A 10,197-nucleotide genomic window follows, 5' to 3' on the forward strand; every position below is an offset into this window, starting at 1 on the left:
CGATAAACTCTTGCGAGCAAGTCTGTTTTCATGTGCAGCTGAATTGACAACTCCGTTGTTAAGGCTTTCAAGTATTCTTTGTCTCCCCTTGTGTCGAATCAACAAATTGGGTTTTACTACCCACGAAGACTGCTGCGATCCCCTATACTTGTGGGTTATCAGAGGGTAGTAGGTTTTTTACCCATTTGAAAACTACATTATGTCGTGAAGGTTTGTCTCGTTGGCGCCATCACAAGGTGTTGCAAGGTCGGAGTTGCTCCCCGAAGTGTCTCCATTGTGGTGGCTTTGTACGGGGGTCAGAGCTGGCAAAGCCTTCTTCAATAAGCGCGCTGGAGCTTCTGGTGTTGGAGATCTTGCTAGATTTAGCAATCTTGGTGGTGCAAGGGATGGCAAGGCTCCAAGATGTGTAGTTCCTTGGGATGATGGTGCAGATGATGTGTATGGCGAAGTTCATCAGCGGCGACATGATCAAGCCGGTGCTATCTTCGGCCGAAAGGAAGTACACTCTGTGCTCTGGTACGTTATGCGCCTAGGCATCTTCGCGCTCCTGGCCAGCGTGCCATCTAAGAGGATCTTCCACGACTTCCGTACATAATCACACACCTACCCCGCCCCAAATGGTAGTCCTCGGCGGTGAGGCGGGTGGCCATTTCTGGAGGTCCTTCTGTAAAACGTGAGGACAATGTTGTATTCTAGTTTTACCTTAGTGCCCTCTTTGTATTATTTTTAACCCACCGCTTTTCTTCGCCGCCTTAAGCTTTGACTCCAGGTCCTTGTGGGCGGTGCGCAAGTTCTCAAGTTCTGAGGAAGTAGTGGCCAGAGAGGTAGAAGCACCTGCCCAAGCAAAATATGCTATAAATACAAGTCGGGAGATTGACAAAAATATGGGAGTGGACGGAGATATATACCTTGTGCATCCTCAAGCACTTTCTCCAACTTCGTAATCCTCTCATTGGCATCATGAATCCGATCCGCCTGCTTTATTGTGACGCGGCGCTGGAGGGAGATATTCTTATGCACCTAAAATGCAAGGCTTGTTGCTCCTGTAAATAATAAGGATAAGTTCCGATAACAATAATAACAGTGAAAAACAAGTGTAGTTCTTTCCAAAATCTTCATCGTCGGAAATATTTCCAACATGATGCCTGGGGGCTACTGCGACACTTGAAAATTTCTCAGGTTAGTTCACTCAAAGTATCAAGGCACAAGTTAAATTTAGTTTCATCCTAGATACTTGGGGGCTACTGGAAGATTGGTTTACCTTGCACTTGCAGAGAAGCTGGTCGAGAAACTCGCAAGAATCTTTCTTGTATTGCTCAATCTCGGAGGATTGAGCATCAGCTTTGTCCCATGCATTCCGCATCATGGCATTCAGCGGATACTGTTCGAGCTCCCATTTTTTCGCCTCGGTAAGTATGTGGAAAAACAAGGTAGTATACACCTTGGGCACGGAAGTGAGGTCAGTTGGGTCACTGAAGTTTTCTAGAAATACGATGGCATCATGAGCCGAAGCTTCAGTCTTATCTGCAGAGGTGACCTCCGCCTCTTCCTTGTCCTTGGCACCCTCGGGAACAATCTGCTTGGTTGTGGAGCAGCTTCCGCCTTTTTGCTCGCTGCTCACGAGAATTATATCCGTTTGAGTTTGGTTTCCGGCAACAGGGCTTGGAGGCACCTAAGGTTCTGTCGGAGATGGATGAGGAGCCGCTGTAGAGGCTCTAGGTGGCACAGGGGTGTTGGGGCCAACGTTCGGAGACATCTTCATAAAGCTCGTGATTGGCTTCTAGGTCGCGACCCGTGAAACAACAACCTTCTACTTCCTACACCAAGTAACAAAGAAAAAGAATATCAAGCTTAATCCTAACAACTGCAAGAGGTTATGGTCAACAAACTCACATGGCTATGGGAAATGTGGGGCACGTCCCTTTTCCATCGTTGGCAAGCATCTTGATACGCTCGCGCTCCGCCTTCTTGGAGTCATAACACTTGGCGCTGGAGGAATGAGCGGTCCTGGCCTTCTTGGTGGAGGCTTCTCCGCTGGTCCCGGTTTCGGTTTCGAAGGCCTTGCCGTGAGGGCACTTGGAGGGGCGAGGAGTAGCCTTTTTCTTGGGAGCTTCTTCTTCCTCCTCTTCCTCGCCGTCCTCCGGATCCTCCTCCACCTTCTCGATGTCAGGGGTTCGGAATACAACCCTTATATCTTCCTCCGCCAGAGAATTGAGTTGGAAATGAAGTGTTGAAAGGTTATAAGCATATAAAGATGGAAAGAAAAATTGACTAAAGTGCAAAAGGTACTGGAGGGCATGTATTGTTGATGAAAATGTCCTTGCTTATTTCCAGGACCACTTGGCCGCGGGGGATCTTCTCGAGTGTCCGGATCCTCTTTTTCATAGAATTCGTAGGCAGATTATCATTGGTTGCCCGCAGCAGAACATCCACCAAGGAGCATTCGCAGATCAATCGCTTGTTGTACTTGAGTGGCTGGATCCGGCGAGTGAACCAACTTAGATTGAGGTCCATTCCAGATAAACCATTATGGACCAACCATGATATCCTCCGAGCCATTCTGTCCAGCTCCGGATGCTGGGAAAGATTCGGGATGTGGCTCCAGCTGGGAAGCTTTTCCGGAGGCTTGTTGGAAAAAGCAAGGAGGCCGTTGTGGCAGTCCGGAACAGATTGGTTGTTAAATAAAACCATCCGAAGTTCCAATAACGGACGGATTCATGCGAGGACAAGGGCGGAAACATCCTCTGGGGACGGAGTACAAAGGTCATGCTTACGCAATTGACCATCTTCTTGTCCTTCGTCCCCTTCTTCACCCTGTAGAAGAATTGCAGGAGCCGGACGTCCGAACGAACTCCAGGAAAACCTTCGCAGATCGTGGCGAAGTTGGAGAGCAGGAGGAAAGAGTTGGGGCAGATGTTGTGCGGTTGGAGTCCGTAAGTGCTAAGCACTGATAAGGAGGTTGCTGGAAGAGGCGGAATATGGTTGAGCTAAGAGTGTGTCGGAAATGTTCGGGGGCAGGAACGCCATTGGCTCGATGAAAATTGGATCCAATTGATTGGGTGGAGGGCTACTCAGAGAACTATCGGTGAACTTATGGGAATTTTCGAACATGTTTCCGGCTGCATGCATAGATATGAACGCTTAAGTAACCGGATCCTACTGTTGACTATCTTCTACAAGTCCGGTGGGCTTACCAGCAATGTCGTGGCGGTTGCCCATGATGCCGGCGAAGGATGAGCTTTCAAACTTGACGCGTTGGACTCCAGCGAGACCACGAATCGGTGGCGGAGCTAATTTCCCGATCAAAGGTGAGCAGCTTGGGACGAGACGAGCCTTGCAGTGGCGGTGCTTGAAGGATTCCGGGAGGAAGCTCGTCGGCGTGAGATCTGTTGGGCGGCGCAGGCGAGAGGTAGAAGATGAAGTGGTGAGGAAAGGTGAAAAAGAGAAAATGACCGTGTGGATGGGGTATATGTAGGCCTCGCGCAGAGATTCGTGAGCCGGATCCTACGGTGGGAACGAAAGGGTCGTGCCGTTGGATTTTCGCCACGTGTCCTAGGTCAAAAGCGGTGAAACTGAAGCGACGGTGATTTGACTGCGTGGATCCGATTTTTTCGGTGATGATATGCAGTTCCGCAAATTTTGTGCGGGAAAAGGGGAAACTACGCGAAATGTTGGGTGAGGATCCCGCTAAGTTACCGTTACATAAGAATGAATGATTTCCGGTTGAATGAAGTCGGAAACGACGAAGTTTGGAAGCTCTTCGAGATTCTCTTCGGATCCGAATGAATTAGGCGGAGAAATGATGAATCTTGAAGAACTTCGGGGGCTACTATTGTGGGTATACTTTGCCAACGACATGATCTAGATCCGGCAAGCCCGGGTGAGGATTTTAAGGCCCATCGGGCGGCCCAGCTATTGTTGATGGAAGATGGATGAAGTCCAGCCCAGGAACATGAGCCGGATCCCAACCGACCTACGCAGTAGGCGGATCCATGGAGGCCCATGAAGTATCCGGATCCATGACGGTGAGCTAGATCTAGGTGGATCCTTGACCTGCACGGCAATGTAATATTCCGTAGTTAGACATCTTGTATTCTGGCTAGGACTCTCTGTAGAAACCCTGCATCGGGGAGTCTTTATAAGCCGGATCCTGGGAGTGCTAGAGGCACAACCACAACTCATTGTAACAACGCGAAAGCGTCCAGATAATTCCAGACAAGCAGCAGTAGGCCCTGTCCTCGAGAAGGTGTTCTGAAGCTGGGTAAATCACGTACCACTGTTCCGAGGACTCTCCGCCCAATGCCCCCTACTTCTTCTCCCCTCCGTGAGGACCCTCCTCCGGAGTACAGTCGAATAGGCAACGACATCAGGGTTGGTAAAAAATGATTAAAATACAAATTTTAAGCAACATATACTTGTACATATATAATTAATATATATATGCATAGCATATTAACATAGTCACATAAGAGATACGAATAACGAGAAGTTTCGTTCACATATTACAGCATTAACTAGCAATAACATATAATAGAGGGGAAAGTGGGGATTTCCAAGATATGGTTAGCTGCATAGGTGATTTTGGATGAGAAACCAGGCCTTGCTTGAAAAACTTAGATCCAAAATTTTGGGCCCCTGAGTGGGAAGCTTAGCAGCTAAGGGGCCAAATCAATTTAGCGGAGCTATTAGCGGCAATTCTTATTTTAGCCTACAAAATCTGAGTAGTAACGGGAGGCCTCCCAAAAAGCTAAATCATTGATTTGAGCACTAAGGTAATCTAGGATCGTTATTTACACGATAAAATGAGTTTGTTGTTGCCAAGATTGTTTTGCCTGTTGTTGCGGTATACTAGTATTGTCACAGCACGAGACATCTAGGGTGGCTAATGGCAGTGGAGGAGGGCGAACCAAATTATGGTACGGCGGGATCAATAGCACATAGTAACAAGTAAAATGTTAAATTGATGCAATGTATGCACTAAAACAAACATGTCACTCAATTGAACCAGCTTAATTTGTGGATGGATTAGTATTTTCTATAGCAATACAAATGACTTTTTTTCTTTCTTAACGAGCAATAGAAGTGACTAGTAATGTCAGACATACGATTTTTAGACCATAGTGGCAAGCCTACTATTTGTGGCCCTCGAAGCATTACTCCCTCTACTGCTCCTAACCAGGACGTGGTAGTCTTCCTTTTTTGAGTAAAGGTGGGGGCAATATTACGTAGATATCAGGTTACACTCCTCCAGAAACAGAGGTTCAGAAGTATCAATTATAGAGGGCAACCAAAACCCTACAAAATTACAAATTCTCGCATTCGCAGCTAGATTATGAGCCAAACGGTTACAACTTCTATTGATACTAACAACAGACACGATGTCGGCAGTGGTAAGGCGATCTTTATGTCATTTATTAAGTAGCATAGCTGCGACATATCCCTCCCAGGTTTGTTGGTAGCGGTAGCAGCTTCGGAGAAATCAGTCTCACACATGGCCACACCCTGGAGCCAATTAGCTACAAGAGAAAGACCATCTGAGATGGCATGAAGTTCAGCTTCTTCCGCCGAGTTGCAGCCGGGCAAAGTCCTTGGAGAAGAAAAAAGGATCTCCCAATTTTCATCTCGAGCCACGACACCCACACTAGCTTGCACATCTGAAGAGATGAAAGAGGCATCCACATTTACTTTGATGGAGCCCGGCTCAGATTTCTTCCAGGTTTTGACAGTTTTTGGTCTCAAGGTTTCGACAACATCAGTGAATTGGTCATTCCTGGGGCTATTATGGTCAAGCTCATGCTGAGCGCGGAGTTGATGAAGTGGAACCCCAAGAGGAAGGTATGATGAGCACAGCAGGATGTTTTCTCTCAGTAAGAAACCAAGGTTTATCGACCAGTAGGAGAAAAACGTTCTCTCCCGAGGTGTTGCAAACCAACTCATGGCAGGGCGCACTGCCGGCGTCAGCAGCAACGTGGAGACCTGCACACAAACAACCAAGTACTTTGTCCCCAACTTTCAGCGAGGTTGTCAAGCTTACTGGTTTTGCTGAAAAAAAGGATTAATCGAACCGTGTGGAAGAATAATTGTTTGCAGAGAACAAAACAGAAAAATGTTGTAGAAGATTGCAATTAAAAGAAGAAGGACCGGGGTCCACAGTTCAATAGAGGCGCCTCCCCAAAAAATAAATATGCTGGGTAAACAAACAGATGGGCAATTGACAATACAAGATTCTACGCTAATGGTTGGTGCATAATTCATCCTATGAAAGTATGCGGGCATTACAACAATATACATAGACCGTAATCCAACTGCATCTATGACTAATAATCCACCTTCAGGATTGCATCCGCGACACCCTCCAGTATTAAGTTGCAAGCAACAGACTATCGCTTTAAGCAATGTGTGTAAAGTAAACGATGAAACTACCCTTGAATATAACACCGCTGTTTTCTTCCTAGTAGCAACAGCACATCTACAACCGTAGAGAACAAGGTCACTTCCCATGGTTAAATAGAGGCATGAACCCACTATCGAGCATAAATACTCCCTCTTGGATTCGCTAGCATCTACTTGGCCAGAGCATCTACTAGAAACGGAGAGCATGCAAGATTATAATAACATAATACATAATCTCAACCAAAGCAATCTCTCTATAAATCGGATCCACATCAAACCAACATGTAGCAATTACAAATAGATGATCTTGATCATGTTAGGCATCTCACAAGATCTATACATGAAGCACAACAAGGAGAGGACAGCCATCTAGCTACTGCTATGGACCCATGGTCCCGTGGAGGACTACTACTCACGCATCACCTCGGATGAAGACATGGCGATGTAGAGGCCTCCGGTGGTGATTCTCGTCTCCGGCAGGATGCCGGGATGAACTGCAGAACCCTCCCGAACTAGGGTTTCGGTTGACGGTGGCGTCGGAACTTTTTGTGGATGGAGGCTCGGGTCCCTGGGTTTTCCCGATACGAGGAATAAATAGGGGGAAGGGCGGAGCAACCGAGGCGAAGAGGCGCCAGTACATGGGCCAGGCGCGGCCAAGGGTAGGGCCACGCCTGCCCTATGTACTGCCATCTGGCAGCTCTCCTGCGCGTGTCCTTCTGGCTCCATCTTCGTCCCGGAAAAATAAGACTCTGGGCTTTTGTTTCGTCCAATTCCGAGAAACTTTCATTTACAACTTTTCTGAAACACAAAAACAGCAGAAAATAGGAACTAGCACTGCGGCACTGCGTTAATAGGTTAGTCCCAGGAAATGCTAAAAAGTGTGAAAAAGTGCACATAAAACATATAAGAATTATAACAAAACAAGCATGGAGCATCAAAAATTATAGATACGTTTGGGACGTATCAGCTCACGAGCATAGTTTAGAAGAAACTCCACTTAATGCTTTTTTTCCCATCACCGTGAATGATGTTGTTCCTCAAGTCCCAAGCTCTCCAAAGCAGAAAGAGAATTTGGCCTTGTTCTTTTTTCTTCTGTTTTGACAACAAGATGAAGCCAATCTTTCTCAGTATCACAGAATTCTTCTTCCTTGGGTAGATTCCAGTACTTTATCATTTTGTGTCAGATTGCTTTGGCCTTCGTGCACGAAATTGTGGCGTGGAAACTGTTTTCCTTGTCAATACTACATATTTTACAGATGTTTTGAGTCTCCAGACTGTGCCTCCATTTGTTTTCCAGAGTTGCCAAGTTATCTGAAGCTAGCCTCCAATTGAAAATCTTTACTTTATTGGAACTGGTGCCGACCAAACACCTTTCCATAGGGATCTATTGGCATCTTGCTATTGCCTTGAGAATAGAACCTGCATGAGCTAAGTTATAAGCTAATTTGTATGCGCTCCTTACAGAGAAAGTTCCAGATTTCTCATAATTGCAGGTAGGCATGTCCTTGCAAGCATGTGCTGGAATTTTAATGTCCAGTATGTGAGTATGTGAGAGCAGCGTCATGAGGAAGGAAGGTTCTTTCCACAAGATCCTGATTCCACTTCTGATATGCACCAATAAGACTTTTAAGTTTGATAAGTCTAGACGATTTCCTTTTCGAGGTAATTTTCAAACCAATTTTTCTTGGGAGCCAGTTGTCTCTCGAAATTCTCATTGTCATGTCATCTCCAATGCGCCTGATGATGCCTTGTTTTAGCAGGTCTAGGCCGTATTCTATACCTCTCCAAACAGGGGATGCATAATTTTTGAAGACCGTATCCAACAAACTTTCTTTGGGACAGTAAGTAGCTCTAAGGAACCTAGCACAAAGGCTATCTGGTTTAGTAAGGAGCCTCCAAGCTTGCCTAGCCAGCAAGGCCTGATTGAAGAGAATGTGGTAGTCTTCACGTGTCTGGAGTCCGTGTTTCGATCGAGTTTGTGTCCCTCGCTTCCACACGTTGCAAATAAGTAGTTATTTGTGTGGAGATCATGGTATGACAGACGCCACACCTTGCCATATTGGCTCTTCCGCTACTGGAAATATGTTCTGGGGACAAGATTGCACATCTACCTAGATTAGGGTACCCTGTGGTGGAAATATGTTCTGGGGACAAGATTGCCAACACAACCGCCAATGGGCCACCTCGACCTACTGGATAATGTACATGACCTAGGTCTACTTATTTGGTATTTTATCAACACATGTGATTGACTCATGCATACAATTCACTTTGTTTTTTGTAAGCTGCTCAATTCTAGAGGCAGTCAATTTTATGGGTCCTTCAAAATTATTTGATTGATTTTAAGTTTGTGAGCCATGAAGAACATTTAATTACATGATTAGATCATTTTCTCTAAAATTTAGTACTTGATAAATTAATGATTTGATCAGTAAATTCTTTATGTGAGTAATATAGACAAGCAAACTTGATTATACCAAATTAATTATAATAACATGGGTGCACGGACTTGCTATAGTATTACTAACTCCGTTCCAATGAATAAGGATTTTTTTTTTACCAAAAGTCAAATTACGACCAAGCCCTTTAGAAAACAAGTAATATGTACAATCCAAAATCAATACTGTTAGATACATTATGAAATATATATTCATATGATATTTATATATTTTCATAGTTCTTGACATTTTTTTAATGTTAGGTAAAACTTTACTTAACTTGACTGCATTGACGAAGTAAAGGGGATTAGGTTAGCTCATTGGAAGCGAAGATTTTGGTATTACGCCGATGCTGCTATACTATCGAAATGTGTGAAACTATGCTTGGTGTCCAATATGATTTGACAGGATATCCATTGGACACATAAATAACTTTCGGAGTAAGACATAAGTACGTCTATATTCCAAGACCGTCACAAACTCGATCTGTCATTGTTTTACCAAAATGAGCATTGATGCTCAAGTGTCAATGTATTTGACATACATTTCTTCGTTTTTACGATAATATTTAAAAATAGTATTTTAAAAACATTGCATGGCCTTATTTTACTTCAAGTCTAACTTATATGCCTCATTACATACTCATGGGATGTTGATATATCTTGGATGTGTTTTGAAACATGTATTTAAAGCATGTGGTATATATGTACAATATGATTCAAAAAGATTTATATTGGACACATAAATAACTCTTGGAGTCTACGTATCTATGTCTCTGTTCCAAAACCGACATGGGGTGATTTTGTCGTTGCTTCACAGAAAAAGAGCATTGGTGCTCAATGTATTCGACATCCATGGTTTGGTATTTACAAAAATATGTTATTTTATAATCAAAAAGATGGCATGGATTTATTAATTTCAAGGGCAACAAATATATCAAATCCTCATGAGATGTTGATATATTTCAAATACATTTGAAGCAAGAAAACTGGTATTTAAAGCATGTGTAGCATTTCATAGTTTCACTTCTAGACTGACTGCCAAACCATTTGTGTGCTTATTTACACATCCACTATGGCGGATAAATCATATATGAGAACAACATATGACAAGTACCTTAGATGTTGACCCTCCGCACAAGTTTTCTCGACTCTTTCATCACATAAAAAACTAGGGGAGGAAAAGGCATGGTGTCTAATTTTTCTTTTAATATAGACAATATTCGAAAAATCGGGACATTATTATGAGTGTATCAGCATCCATTGATCACAATGACATGACAAATTCTTTTTACAATTAGGCAAGTACTCAATCTGGTTCCCTTTAAATCATTGCAAAATTAAATACATATATATACGAAGTGCAT

The sequence above is a fragment of the Lolium rigidum genome, chromosome 5 (genome assembly GCF_022539505.1).
Source record: "Lolium rigidum isolate FL_2022 chromosome 5, APGP_CSIRO_Lrig_0.1, whole genome shotgun sequence".
Taxonomy (NCBI): domain Eukaryota; kingdom Viridiplantae; phylum Streptophyta; class Magnoliopsida; order Poales; family Poaceae; genus Lolium; species Lolium rigidum.